The sequence below is a fragment of the Garra rufa genome, chromosome 1 (assembly GCF_049309525.1).
Source record: "Garra rufa chromosome 1, GarRuf1.0, whole genome shotgun sequence".
NCBI classification, from domain to species: domain Eukaryota; kingdom Metazoa; phylum Chordata; class Actinopteri; order Cypriniformes; family Cyprinidae; genus Garra; species Garra rufa.
In genome coordinates, this window is record NC_133361.1 from 6062979 (window position 1) to 6079100 (window position 16122).

The following is a 16122-nucleotide window of genomic DNA, read 5'->3' on the forward strand; positions in this document are numbered from 1 at the left end:
GTTATCATGTGCTGTAATCGCTTCAGAGCGCCAGTCAGTGCAGTGCTTTCCCCAGTCAGTCTAACCTGCTTATCTAGTTCTTCAGAGTCACTAGAAAGTTGCAGGAATGTGTGTTGAGTATTGGACTCTTCTGAGAATAAATCAGTCTTCTAGCGCCCTCTTTGGCCTGTTGTCCGCATTACCATGTCATAAAATAATCCCTCCATCGTGAGATGAAATAATATCAGATAGGCCTATATTGAAAGAGATGCATTGTATTTGTTTGTAACCACTAAAATGCAAAGTCTAAGAAGTGCCTAACAGGGTTTTGTTCTTTTTTTAATTTGTATTATGAACATCCCAGTTTTTCTTATCATTACATTGAAAGTCACTTCGACCTTCTGCTGTCAAGATCCAGAATGACAATACATATCATAGCTAACATTTCCAGTCCATGTGAATACACACTGCGTTATATTTCAAGTCATTGTGTGGGGATTGGGCTGAAATTATTATTTGTCCTTATTTGTTGGACTTTAATGCATCGTAATTTACATTATTTTTTTGAAATGATAAATTATAGAAGATGAGGATTTTAGCATTAAAATACACCACAAATACAATTTTTTAATAAAAATTTAACTTTGTTCTAAGGAAACTCTTGCAATAATGCAATAATTTGTTCTGTGGTTTAACAAGCATTTAATTTTTCAGCATTGAATTATGGACATCGTCAATATAACTTGTGCAGAGATTCAGACTCCAGTGGGGTTTGTGTTTGTGATTCTGCCTGTTATTATCATTCACTCCAATAATCCTGACTGTGAGCAGAGCTGGCATTCACAGGTGAGTGTCTTCCTGTCCTCAGACTACACCATTATGTTCACACACATGATCTGATGGGGTTTTATTTGTTCAGGATGGGACTCTGATAGCAGATCCATCAGATCCTCAAAGACTGATTGATCCTGTTATTTCTGTCTCATCTGATCATCTCGTCACGTCTCGCTGTGTGGATCTGAAACATGAGATCATCTGTGATTCTTCAGGAGTAAATCAACTCAATCTCTCTAAGCGTTCAGCTGTTAAATATTGATGTATTATTGTAAATGTTGCTTTTTTTTACTTTCAGTCTCATTACAGTCATGAGATCGTGTTCAGAGGTGAGAGAAACAGTAAAACACATCAGTGTGTCCTGATTGAGATCAAACTCTGTGTTGAACTGAATCTTCAGTAAATCTTCAAGTGAATGATGATGATTGTGAATGTGTTTTTCAGTGAGGAATCAAACTGCAGTGACTCCAAACTCAGGTGAGTTTTAGCTCTGATTATTTACTAATAAAACACTGAACATCTCATTCACACTCAATACACTTTCAATGATTTCTCTCATATCGACTCATATTAGTGATCACTGTGTTTTTAAAGATGTTCTGAATGAAGCATCTCTCCAGCACTCAGGTACAACATTCACAGCTTTAAACCTCTTTCTAATATCGATTAATCATTATAGATCAGCTGATTTGATATTTGATCACTTGTTTAGATCAGCTGTGGTGGCTTCTGCCTGTTTTCATCATCATTATCCTGGCATTTCTCTGTTTCTTGCTGCGTAAAAGGATCTTCAGGTGAGACTAATGTCATCAGTCACCAGTTCAGTTTCTTTTCAATTCAGTTTACTTTCTTTTCACTAAATCACTTGTTAAGATCTGAAACAGATGGATGTTGAGATATTTAATGTATGAATCATCATGTGCTGTATCTATAGGACACTGAAGAAGGTCAGATCTGATGATCCTCATGCAGTGCAGGAATCTGAGCAGATAAAAGCTCTTGCGATTGAGGTCTGAATCTACATCATGGGCCATTCTTCATATCTCAAACTCAAACCTTCACCGTCTCTATTCCTCTGATCCGCTGAAGACATCTGAACCAATCCACAACCTTAGGCACTTAGTTACAACAAACAACTTCTCTGCTCTTGTTTCCTGATTTAACTTTGAAATTAACCTGTCAATATGGATAAAATCATCTGCTAAATGAGTAAACATAAATGTTCATTTTTAATATTGTTAATTCACTAGTTTGTTGTTTCTTTTGTATGTTGTATAATGTACAGCTGAAATAATGAAAATAAAATAATTACATGATTTAAGTTTAGTATTCTTTCAAAAGTGACGAGTAATTCTCAATTTTTTAAACTATGTGCATAGTACCTTTGTTTTTAAATGATGGTTCACCTAAAAACAATCATTTTATCCTCATTTATTCATCACCTGTAAAATTTACTTTATTGTATGAAAGCTACAACTCGTTCCAACATTTTAGACAGGAAAGGAAGATTTGATAAAGGTTAATAGTTAATAAAATTGTTCAAATCTAAGTTGTGCTTCTGGAGAACCGGGGTAACAGCATAATTTTTTAGTCCTTAAATCCTTAGGGATTCATTCATTATGAAAAGCACTGCTGGGCACAAATGATCAAAATAAGACTTAAACCAGTAGGAAGGGGATCAATAGCTTTCAAACCTGAAACAACTGTTACGAGTGAGGCACAATCAGGCTGTAGAAAATTTGGAAAAAGGACACACTAAAACTCAGTAGCATGAGAAATAAAGGACATTTTTTCCAGTTGAGTTGGTAGAACAGTTTGCGAACGCTATTAGAGTTTCTTAAGGTTTAAATATAGATATTTTTGTACACAAACACATTGCTGCACATCGAAGGTATTTATAAACACCAGTTGTGTGGAGCACTTTTTATGATGGATTTATGCAGTTCATTTTGCTTCAAAATCTCAACCCCCATTCACTACGATTATAAAGCTTGGAAGGTCATTTTAATATAACTCCGAATGTGTTCTGGCAGGTGAGCAAGTAATGGGGTAGTTTTCATTTTTGGGTAAACAATCCCTTTAAACTCAAGTAGAAATGAGCAGAAATCGCTTACAACTAGCCCATTCTGTGTTTAACTTTAAAACTATGTTGCTGTTTTTTCTCACCAATATTTCACACTTTGAGTATTTCATTTTAATTTTTGAAATTGGAATGGCTTGAATGATTTTTGAAATTATGTTTGTTTCAATCATGTTCATAAGTGTTTGTAATCAATCAAATTGTAATTCGTGTTTGTATTTGGAAAGTTTGTAAATCTCCTGACTTAAGATCTAAAAGAAATTCAGCTTAAAACGAAAGTATACATTTAGTACCCTTTCCTTATATGCTTGACATTAGCCACTCCTCCATCACGTGACCGCTCCTCTCTGTTGTCCGTTTCCTGTACATCACTAAGGTGACTCGTTCTAAAGCAAGCTGGATTCAGACAAGAGTCCATAGGCTTTCATCAATTATTTTGGACAAGGATTCGTTTAAGGTATGAAATGTGTTTAATATGTTAATATTGTATGTCTTGTTTTCCACAGTTTGAATGTTTTACGCTTAGGCTATATTTCGGTCTTTGGCTTGTAATGAAGTTGTAAATGGTTCAATGTTCTCAATGACATCAGCTAAAAAAGAAATACTAAACATCTAAAACATCTATAAAAATAAAATAAGTCTTTCGTCGTCACATGATTGAGAGTTAAATTTATATTTCTTCCGCCTTGTCACTTCTGTTTCCGTATCTCCGCACTGTTGAGCTCCTATTAAGGACATTGAGGACAACACGCTCATTGTATTCTGGTCTTATAAAATACATAACTTAAATAAATAAAGAGCCCACTCAGTTTTTGTAGGCTACACCATAGAACATTCAAGAAAGCTTTTAGAAAACTGAAAGTGAAAGTCGTGACACGTCAAATATAAAGTACAGTAATTCCCAGCTGGCATTTTAACGTGGAGTCAGCGTTGAATCAACGTCACTACGTCAGGTGTCAGTGTTGGATAACCGTTGGATTTTGTTTAGATTTTGCAAATCTAAACAACAGTTAATTGATCAGCATTGTTTGAATGTTGGAACAACGTTATTTTTCTACTGATATATTTCAACAAAATGTTTAAAAGTCATGGTTGTAAAAATAATGTTGATTTGACGTACAACTCAAATTTTATTTATATTTCTTTGTTGAATCCATAGTTAGTTAACAACACCATTTCAACCATTTGGTATTCAACGTTGTTTTGACGTTGAATGAATGTTTTTTTCATAAACTGGCATTATTTCAACCACATTTAAACGTTTAAGGTCGGTCGAATGCCTGCTGGGATTATTTTATTTTTGTAGAGCCATAGTAGACATTATGCAAAAAGTGCAAGAGAGTGATTTTTGCCTTTATTGTGATTGAAACAAAACAGAAATGACTGAAAGTAAGGGGAAGGGATCAAGAAAGGTCCTCGAGTCGGGATTCGAACACGAGACGCCCAGGACTCAAAGGCGCTGTATGTCGGCGCGATGCACTGTACACAAGGCTATCGGCGTCGACTGTGTTACGTTTTTTTTTCTTTTTGCCTATTATCCACCACTTGGGTTGGGAATCGTTTGAATTTTATCGATTGCGATTGCAGTTCCAATTCTGCTTATGGATTCTGATTCTTATTGATTTTTTATTCCGATTCCAAAAAAAATAAAAAAAATAAAATAAAGTAAAAAAATAAAACATTAAAAAGATTTGTCAAACATGTTTATTCTGTCTTTTGCCTATGCTTAAAAAAACAACAACAACAACAACAAAAAAACTAGACATATAAATTTCAAACATTAAATTTTTAAAGACAAGTAATAAAATAGGAACGAACAAATCATTTAGCAATAGCATAGTTAAATAAAAGGGCCAGAAACATCCATTTTTGGTATTGCAAATGTCTTAAAATGTACTTATTTTTTAACTTTTAAACTTAGACCAAATTATTAGAACACATTTTTTACTTTATGGATATGCATAAATGACAGCTTGTCAGTCATGCACTGTAAAAAGTTTTCACCAGATTCAGCTTAACAACTTAAGTTCAGCAGCTGCCTTAACATTTAAAGTTAAATCAGCTTAAGACTACAAGTCATTTTAACATATTACAATAAAAATGAGTTGATTTAAATTAAAAATGTTAAGGCAGCTGCTAAACTGAAGTTTTTTAAGTTGAAACTGGTGTAAACTTCTTAAAGTGTGGCATAATTACTAAATTAACTAGTTTTATCCATTTGAACTCTAGTTTTTTACAATTCCCTAACAATAAAGTAGGTCACACCAGTGACATCAGCTAAAAGCTTCATGTGAAATCAGGAGATAAATTTGAAAATTTCTGATAATTGAAAAGAGACAGTGGACTTAACATGGGCCTGCCTTCATGGATCCCCAGGAAATAGGAAGGAGGAAGTCGAGTGATGCCATTTACATGATGTAGTTGATAGTTATGAATAGACTTTTGTATTTGAAATGTTTAAAAATTCTGTTTTTGACCTTTAAAAAAAGCACAAAATGAATACTCTAAAACAACACAAAATAAAACAATTAATAAATGAATACACAAAACAAATTATACTGGAGCCTGACTGAGTAAGACAGAATTTCCAAACTGTTACTAATGTACAGCACAATTGACAATAGACAAGTGTCACTTAATAGAAAGTGAAAGAAAAAAGAAATGCAAAGCAGAAATTTTGACAACAACTACGGAATAATCAGGGTCAAACTGAGCAAAAAAATACAATAAACAAAGCAAATCATACAATAGCACAACCAAAACAAAGACCAATTACTCAAGCAAAATAAAGAGAAACAACCAAACTCCAAAACAAAAGAAATCACATCAACAAATGTACACACCGCTGGAGGCCAGGCCAGAGGCCAAGTGGTAAGATAATCAGGGCTAATGGCACAACCACCAGCTTTAGTGTGGAGAAAGGAACAAACAAGCTCATACACAGCAAATTTAAAATCAGCTTAAAACTACAAGTAATTTTAACTTATTACAATAAAATGAGTTGATTTAACGTGTGAGTTGAAATGACCTAAGTTGATTTAACTTTTATTTAACATTTTAAGGCAGCTGTTAAACTTAAGTTTTTAAGTTGAAACTGGTGAAAACGTTTTACAGTGTTGGGGGATAATGACAGCCTACATACCACTGTGAAGCCACAAACAAAATGCTATTCCAGCTACAATAAATAAATATGGTTAACTGATATGAACAAGCTCACTGCAACATTAGCCGAACAGCCAAAAAAATACATTTTAGGTGGTGTCAACCTCAAAACACAAGTTTTTTAGATTTATGGCTTGATTTGCTTATTTTGCATGGATGCCAGATGGATCACTTATTTGCTGCCAAATAATAGATTACAAGACCTATGCTGCCCTCCAAAGGCAAAGTGCAGTAAGTACGCCAGCAACTGGAAAAACAAAACAAAGCTGAAACAGGACAAAATTGAACCAGAAGACAAAGCCGTTGTCACAAAGTCCATTTTAAGCCTTAACTCAATTTTGACCAAATGTGTAGTTACTGTGCTTTGCCTTTGGAGGGCAGTATGTCTAAAACCTTCTTGTTTATTAAAAAAATAGAAGTTTTATGGTGATGGTGGTTTAACCTGGGTGAAAAAGATTGGTTTCAAAATGGCTTTGAAGAGCAAACAGTGCAGAACTTAATTATTGTAAGCATCATCATAATAATAATAATAATAAATCTGTATGTTCTCAATAAATTTAACAAACCTTGTAAAATAAATCAAATTGAATAAAAGTGAAAGGGCAACACAAACATATATAAAATTAAAGATCAACACAGAATGCAACACAAAAAAGTTGCAAGTTAAGACTTTGCGTCACTCCTGACATTTTGTGTTTTATTCTCACTACACAGCCTTTCATTAAAATGTATTTAGAACTAAACAATATGAAGCTAAAGTTTGTGAAAGTATAAACAGTCTTTTAATTTCAATCACAGGAGTGAAACAGACGATCAGGTTCAAGAATTACTGCAGAAGACTGAAGACAGGAAAACATGGAAAGTTATCACAAAAAAATGAAGAGGACTAGCAGCATGTTCAGTATTGTCAATTGTAAGTTGTCTTGTAATAAATTACTTAATTATTGCAGCAAACATAAGCACTATGTGTTTAAAAAAGCATTGATATTTGTCATATAGAGTATCTGCAAATTCCTTAACTGTGCATGTAAATTATGAAGGAAAAACTGAGATTGAGAATATTTGTAAGGGCTAAATGTTCATGCAGCTGGTAATTATCACAAATCAAATCCGGACTCTACATTCCCCACTTACTACACAGCTGCTATCAGATATACTGTATAAACAATAGAGAAAAGCATATTCTATAGCTCTGCCAATCCATCATTCAGACAGACTATGACATTTAATTATTTAGTGCATGTATGTGATCAGTGATTTGATCTTTCTGTTGTAGTTTCAGATAAAGATCCCAATAAGAGGATATGTGAGATCAGGATTGTGTTGCTGGGAAAAAGTGCCACTGGAAACACTATCCTGGGTGGAAATGTGTTTAAATCACCAATACAGTACGACTTCAGACTGATTGACGCACCTGGATTTTTTAGCGAAAAAATGTGTCAGAAGGAGATTCAAAATGAAGCTAGTTTCCCAGATTTTTGCAGTAAAATAGAGATGATGGTGAAAGAAAATGGAGGGAAGGACTTCACAAAATGTTGGGTTTACATGTTTTATGGGGACATTCCATAGGCGTAATGGTTTTTATACTGTACAAACCGTATTTTCTATGGCCCTACACCTACCCTACACCTAAACCTAGCCCTCACAGGAGATTGTGCACACTTTTACTTCCTCAAAAAAACTCATTGTGCATGATTTATAAGCCTGTTTCCTCATGGGGACCTCAGAAATGTCCCCACACGGTCAAAATTTACTGGTATTCCTATCCTTGTGGGGACATTTGGTCCCCATAATGTAATAAATACCAAGTACACACACACACACACACACACACACACACACACACACACACACACACACACACACTCATGATCTGATGTTGTTTTATTTGTTCAGGACGGTCATGTTATAGCAGTGCCATCAGGTCCTGAAAGACTGATTGATCCTGTTATTTCTGTCTCGTCTGATCGTCTCGTCACGTCTCGCTGTGTGAATCTGATTCATGAGATCATCTGTGATTCTTCAGATGGAGTAAGTCGACTCAATCTCTCTCAGCTTTCATCTGTTTAATAATAATGTATTATTATAAATGTTGCTTTTTTACTTTCAGTCTCATTACAGTCGTGAGATCATGTTCAGAGGTGAGAGAAACAGTAAAACACATCAGTGTGTCCTGATTGAGATCAAACTCTGTGTTGAACTGAATCTTCAGTGAATCTTCAAGTGAATGATGATGATTGTGAATGTGTTTTTCAGTGAGGAATCAAACTGCAGTGACTCCAAACTCAGGTGAGTTTCAGCTGATAAACCTCTGATTATTCACTAATAAAACACTACACATCTGATTCACACTCAATACACTTTCAATGATTTCTCTCATATCGACTCATATTTGTGATCATTGTGTTTTAAAGATGTTCTGAATGAAGCATCTCTCCAGCACTCAGGTACAACATTCACATCTTTAAACCTCTTTCTAATATTGATTAATCATTATAGATCAGCTGATTTGATATTTGATCACTTGTTTAGATCAGCTGTGGTGGCTTCTGCCTGTTTTCATCATCATTATCCTGGCATTTCTCTGTTTCTTACTGCGTAAAAGGATCCTCAGGTGAGACTAATCTCATAAGTCACCAGTTCAGTTTCTATTTAATTAAATTGACCCTTTTTACTAAATTGCATGAACAGTTAGGATCTAAAACAGATGGATGTTGAGATATTTGCTGTATGAATCTTCATGTGCTGCATCTATAGGACACAGAAGAAGGTCAGATCTGATGATCCTCATGCAGTGCAGGAAACTGAGCAGATAAAAGCTCTTGTGATTAAGGTTTGAATCAACATCACGGATCATTCTTCATGTCTCAAACTCAAACCTTCACCGTCTCTGTTCCTCTGATCCACTGAAGACATCTGAACCAATCCACAACCCAAAGAATCAAGGCACTTAGTTACAACAAACAAATATTATTTTTCTTTTCTGCTTCCTGATCTAGCTTTGTTATGAACCTGTCAATTTGAATCAAAGCATCTGCTAAATGAGTTGTTTATTCACTAGTTTGTTGTTTCTGGTGTATGTTGTGTAACATACAGCTGAAATAATAAAAATTTCAGTTTTCAGAATAGTATTTTTTCAAATGTAACCAGTACTGTTTTTATTAAACTCTTGCTATTTTTAAACTATGTGCATATTTGTTTTACTTTTAAATGATGGTTCACCCAAAAATAATCATTCTATCCTGATTTATTCATCCTCATGTTCAAACCTATAGGATTTACTTTCTAGTATAAAAGCTACAACTCGTTCTAACATTTTAGCCAGGAAAGAAAGATCGGATAAAGGTCAATAGTTATTAAAATTGTCCAGATCTAAGTTGTGCTTCTTAAGTACTGGGGTAACAAGTGAGACAAAATCGGGTGTAGAAAATGTGAAAAAAAGGACACATGTAATTTAACTCCACCTCCCTCATATAACCGCTCCTCTCCATCTGTTGTCTGCTTCCTCTGCTGACTCAGTCTAAAACCAGAAGGTTTCGACGAAAATCCTTACGATTTCATCAATTATTTTGGACAAGGATTCGCTTAAGGTACGAAATGTGTTTAATACATATTCAAGTATGTGTTTGTTTGTCTTGTTCTCAACAGTTTGAATGTTTTACGTTCCTATTTCGAACTTTGGCTTGCAATGAAGTTTAGCTCATTGTTCTTTGTAAGATTTCTGATCGTCTGATTTCAGCTGAAAAATAAATACGTTGACAAAAACCTCTTTAAAACGAATTAAGTCTTTCATATTCACACGATTGCGAGTTAAATTACCTTTTCTGTTTTTCCACTTTTGTTTCTGTATCTCCGAACACTACACTGTTCAAGGACATGCATTATATTCTGGCTTTTTGCCGAGTTTTGACTCCCTGCCAACATTTGACTGTCCTCCTGTGGATACACAGAATTTGCTGAATTTGTAAGAACGTAATGATTTGTTTTATATTTAAAAAGACAAATGACATAAGATAATACCCATTCTGTTTGCTGTGCATATCTTTTTGTCAGCATATTTTCCACCAAGTTACACCATAGTAAAGCGTCAACAGTGTTCGGTCTAGACGCTATATTCAGTTTGTGTAGTTAATATTATGTGCGTGCCTAATTTGCATTTTTTGCAGATATATTTAATAAATTAGGTACAATAAGTGTGATAGGCTGTGGGTATGTTGGCAAGGATACCATCAGTGTTGGGGGAAGTTTAAAAGTAATGTATTACAATATTGCGTTACTCCGTAAAAAGTAACTAATTACATGACCTCGTTACTTTTAATGGAAAGTTATGCATTACATTACTTTTGTGTTACTTTTTAAAGCTGGGCAGGGCTTGCTTGTTTCTTAATATAAAAATGTAGCCGGGGTCATGACAAGTTATAGCGTAAAAAGGCTAAAAACAGTCTTGTAATTTCAATCACAGGAGTGAAACAGACGATCAGGTTCAAGAATTACTGCAGAAGACTGAAGACAGGAAAACACTGGGAAATGGATAGCAGGGGAATGAAGAGGAGTAGCAGCATGTTCTCTATTGTCAATTGTAAGTTGTCTTGTTATAAATTACTTCATATCTGCAGGAAATATAAGTCAAGCACTGTGTTTAATAGAAGCACTGATATTTGTCATGTAGAGTATCTGCGAAGTCCTTAAATGTGCATGTAAATTAAAAAGGAAAAACTCAGTTTATTGAAAATAAGTATAAGGCATAAATGTACACGCAGGCATCATCATCACAAAACAAATCAGGACCCTGCATTTCCCACTTACTACACAGCTGCTATCAGATATACTGGATAAACAATAGGGAAAAATCATCTTAAGTAGCTTTGCCAGTCAGAGTATTTAGACAGACTATGTATTTAATTATTTAGTGCATGTATGTGGTCAGTGATTTGATCTTTCTGTTGCAGTTTCAGATAAAGATCCAGTTAAGAGGATATGTGGGATCAGCTGGAAAAAGCAAGACTGGAAACACTGTCCTTGGCAGAAATGTGTATGAATCGCAAATACAGTACAACTCTGAAACCAATGAGAGGATGAGAGGAAGATCAGAGGGATTGACATTTGACAGACCTGGATTTTTTAATGTTAACATTAATAAGAAGGAGGTTCAAAATGAAGCCAGTTTTCCTGATCTGCGCAGTAAAACAGAGATGATGATGAGGAGGAAAGAAAATAGAGGGACGCAGTTCACAAAAAAAAGAAACCGAGAAATACAGGACGAAGAAAAAATTGGATGGAAAGTTGAAGGAGTACAAATGACAAAAAAGTTATCTCATGATCTGATGTGTTTTATTTGTTCAGGACGGGCTGCAGATCCATCAGATCCTCAAACACCGATTGATCAGAATTAGTCTCTGATGCTCTGATGAAACTGATGAAGATCAGATCTGATGATCCTCATTTACTGCAGGAATCTCAGCAGTTCATGATCTTCATGATCATCACCTTCACCCTCAGATCATTTTATCAAACTCAGATCTTAATATCACTCTTTACATTTACATTTGTGACCCTGGACCTCAAAAGGTACAGGTATATTTGTAGCAATAGCCAAAGTTGCTGCCTCATTTTTCTTTTATGCCAAAAATCATTAGGATATTAACTAAAGATCATGTTCCATCAAGATATTTTGTAAAAACGTTTTTCATTAGTAATATGCCTAGCTAAGAGCTTCATTTGGACAACCTCTAAAGGCGATTTATTCAATATTTCGATTTTTTTTTTTTTTGCACCCTCAGATTCAGATTTTCAAATAGTAGTATCTCGGCCAAATATTGTCCTATCAAACCATACATCAATGGAAAACTTAGTTATTCCACTTTATATACGATGTATAAATCTTAATAAAAAGAAAAAGGAAAAAAAAAACTGTATGACTGGTTTTGTGATCCAGGGTCACATTTAGGCATTTAACAGGAGTTAGAGTTAGAGGGTCAAATATGGGTCAATATGATGTATTTTCTCTTCATTGTGAGCTTTTTAAATCTTATTTACCTTTGTGCATCTCTTTTATTAATGCAAATTACATCTACTATGTTGTAGAATATTTGATTTCATTAGCATTACAGACATGCAATGTCTTGATCTTAACCCTACAACTCTCCTTAAGTAGGTTTTATCTTTACTTTCTTTGGGGTCAGATTGACCCCAAGGATTGAAAGTGTGATTCCATAATGAATTATACATTTTTAATATTATAAACTATATATCATTTTTTTCGTTTACTTCTCAACTTTACAGTTCTGCTGTGTTTTCATGGATATTTTGTACTTTTTTACCCATTTACTGCACAATTACTCAACTACGCCACCAAGTGGCTTATAAAAAATTAATTTTTAATAAAAAAATCACCTTAATGATGATCTAAATTTAATCTAAATTGTTTTTGGACATTGCTCTATGTGTTAGGGATACAGTACTGCCATCTACAGGTTAGTGGAAAAACTTTTGAAGATATAGTTAAAGAAAGAAAGTGCAATGACCACATACATCCAGCAGAGGCCCTTAGGGACTAATTTCATTTTCACTTTATTTTTCTTCATGCTTCAACTTCTCCTCACAACTTTATGATATATATTTTGTAAATATATATATTTGAACATTCTAAAATAAATAAAAAATGTGTTTTTTTGTAAAAGCGTAGAATTTTTGTTTTTTTAGAATTGCTGAATTTTTGTCTTTCATCTTTCTTTTATCTGCACTTTTCCCTCTCTTCTCTCTCTTTGTGTGAGTGTGTGGGTGTGGGTGTGGGGGGGAGTGTTTTTTTTCGGGGGGGGGGGGTGTTTGGGGGTTGCTGTGTGGTGTATTTGTGTTGAGTTGTGTGTGTGTGTGTGTGTGTGTGTGTGTGTGTGTGTGTGTGTGTTAGGGGCAGGGGCATGGTGTGTGGTGTGTGTGTGTGTGTGTGTTAGGGGCAGGGGCATGGTGTGTGGTGTGTGTGTGTGTGTGTGTTAGGGGCAGGGGCATGGTGTGTGGTGTGTGTGTGTGTGTGTGTGTGTGTGTGTGTGTGGGTGTGGGTGTGGGTGTGTGAGAGTCAGCATGCATGTTCCATGTTGCATTTGTGCTCTAGTACCAGTCTTTCATTTATGTATGAACATTTTCAGATTTATAGCAGATATGTAGATTTTTTATGCCAATTTCTATATAAATGCTCCCTGTTGCAGTTACACACGTGTGTGTTTGTGAGTGTGTGTGTGAGTGTGTGTGTGAGTGTGTGTGTGTGTGTGTGTGTGTGTGTGTGTGTGTGTGTGTGTGTGTGTGTGTGTGTGTGTGTGTGTGTGTGTGTGTGTGTGTGTGTGTGTGTGTGTGAGATAGAAAGTTTGTTCCACTTTGAGTTTATGCTGTAGGACCTGGCCTTTATTTAAATGTTAATTATTTTAGATTTAAACTGGATTTACTGCTTTTTTTGGACAAACGAAATGAATTTTTTTTGCTTTTTTTACTTTTCCCATTCATTTTCAATGTGGGGTCAATCTGACCCCAAGGAGAGGAAACGCTAAATTTTTTTTTACACACCTTTAGAACAACCGAATTAAGTCCGGATTTTTTTTGTGTTTTTAGATTGATTATTTAGGAAAAGTCACAGAGTCTCATGCCCCTGAGATTAAGGGAACTTTATAAAAAAAATGAAGGAAAACTCCAGTGGGGTCAGCCTGACCCCAAGGAGAGCTTAAGGGTTAAACACATCTGTTGATTGTTCCATAAAAAAATGTATCTACAAAGCAATTTTTTTTACATGTTTTTACATTATGTATTCGGATGTACTGACAGTTCCATCATTTACATCTTCTCATTTCCACCTTTTATTGATATTGATTGTCAAAATACTTCAATAGTTTATCACTACATTTCGAGTGTAACCTCAAGTCAGAACTGCTCATAATAAACCATTCCTCTTATAAACCATTTGTTATGTTTTATTAATGCTTAGGTACAGCTCAGAACACAGGCTCATTATTGCAATATTATGCTTTTTTAACTTCATTTATGTCTGTCATTTGTAGCAGAGGGTGAAAAATGTTTGAATGCTAATGTTGCTTCAGACATTAAAAGTCAGAGACACAACAATGTGGCAGTAACTAAAATTGAGAACAACCATAAGTTTGAATAAGATTTAGCCTACACTCTTAAAAATAAAGGTGCTTTAAAAGGTTCTTTACAGCGATGCCATAGAATAACCATTTCGGTTCCACAAAGAAACATTCAGTCAAAGGTTCTTTAAAGAATCATCTCTTTCTTAACTTTTTTATAATCTAAAGAACCTTCTTTGAAACAGAAGGTTCTTCAGATGTTAAAGGTTCTTTAGGGAACCATTTAGACAAAAAAGGCATCGTGAAGCACCTTTTTTAAGAGTGTACTGCAGTGTGTGTTTCCAGGAAGTAAGGGCAGAAATGTTTGTGAGAATGATGCGCCCTCTTCTACTGGCTGTGAAATAGGGGAACTGATGGAGTTTAAAGAAAAGTGTGGTTAGTCTGTATCAGTCAGTCCACATCCAGCAGTTTCAGGGGGACTTTCTTTCAGATTTCATCTCCCGCCACTTTTTATTTTGGCCAAGGATCCCCTTAAGGTAAGAAATATGTTTAATATCTATCTTTAATGTAAAAATATGTTTAATGAAGTATGTTTACCAATAAAAAATGGTTTAACTGTATCAGCGACTTTTTAATCCAGACATGGTGCTCGAAATGAAAAACTGCTGTGATAAAAACCTGATTTTATTAGAATATGTGTCAGTTCTACATTTGTTGCTCATTCATGAATCCTCTCGCTCCATCCAGTGGATTTAGTAGCAGTATTTTCCTCTATACCGAAAAAAAAAAACACGTCTATAGCGGTTTAATTAATTCCTTTTTTATAACGTCACACAATAATTTAAATGTTCATTGATGAGAATTGATGAGAATTGCTGAGAATGTACAATATTTACGTAAAATAACTGCGACCCTTTTAATTCGATGCTTCAAACGGCTGTGAAGTCTTCACACTACACTACAATTCTCTGTTTAACTGCTCTGATTTTTTTTTTTTAGAGTAAAACATGTTTTATTAAAAACAAATATTAAAGTGTCGGTGTCCGTTCTTCATCATACACTGTAAAGTTGTCATCTGTAATCGCTTTAATCACTTAGTTTCATGTTTTACTCGGTCAGTCTAAACCTGCTCATCAATCTCTTCGGAGTCACTAGAAAGTTTCAGACATGTGTGATGAGTGTTGTACACTTCTGAGAATGAATCAGTCTTCTAGCGCCCTCTGGTGCCTGTTATCCGAATTAACATGTAGTTAAGATAAATATCATAAGCTAATACCTCCATCGCGAGATGAAATAATATCAGATAGGCCTATAATGATTATAAATGTTTGTAACCACTAAAATGCAAAGTCTAAGAAGTGCCCAATAGGGTTTTGTTATTTTATTTATTTGTTTATTTATTTTGTTATTATGAACATCCCGATCTCTCTTAATATTACGCTGAAAGTCACTTCGACCTTCTGCTGTCAAGATCCAGAATGACAATACATATCATAGCTAACATTTACAGTCCATATGAATACACACTGCATTATATTTCAAGTCATTGTGTGGGGATTGGACTGAAATTATTATTTGTCCTTATTTGTTGGACTTTGATGCTTCGTAATTTACATTATTTCTTTGAAATGACAAATTATATAAGAATGAGAATTTTAGCATTTAAATACACACAATATATATATATAATATTGAAACAACATACAGCACTACATAATTTTCCTACAAGTTTGATTACAGCACATAACCATTGCAATTAGTGTTCATCTGTTTAATTACACAGTTACTGATTTAATATTTATATCATGTGTACATCGACTCAACATACAGTATTCACCACTAATAAGCTACTAAATATATTGTAGTAGCCTAAAACTTTTGTGCAGCTGCTCTGCAACAATCTGTATTGTAAAAAGCGCTATACAAATAAACTTGAATTGAATTGAATTGACAGATGTTCTGAATGAAGCATCTCTCCAGCACTCAGGTACAACATTC

The 16122-nt window shown here is 34.6% G+C and overlaps 1 protein-coding gene and 2 long non-coding RNA genes across 3 annotated transcripts in view; 2 read left to right on the forward strand and 1 right to left on the reverse strand.

Annotated features, from left to right (window-relative positions):
* The window catches only part of LOC141335231 (uncharacterized), a 243591-nt gene that overhangs the window by 181976 nt on the left and 45493 nt on the right, over positions 1-16122 (reverse strand). The gene's annotated exons all lie outside the window — the stretch shown is intronic.
* On the forward strand, positions 3252-7570 carry LOC141328376 (uncharacterized). The gene is made up of 3 exons (XR_012355179.1): positions 3252-3350; positions 6854-6968; positions 7332-7570. It is a non-coding gene; the product is annotated as an uncharacterized lncRNA (long non-coding RNA).
* On the forward strand, positions 9541-11134 carry LOC141343240 (uncharacterized). The gene is made up of 3 exons (XR_012356718.1): positions 9541-9645; positions 10518-10634; positions 11005-11134. It is a non-coding gene; the product is annotated as an uncharacterized lncRNA (long non-coding RNA).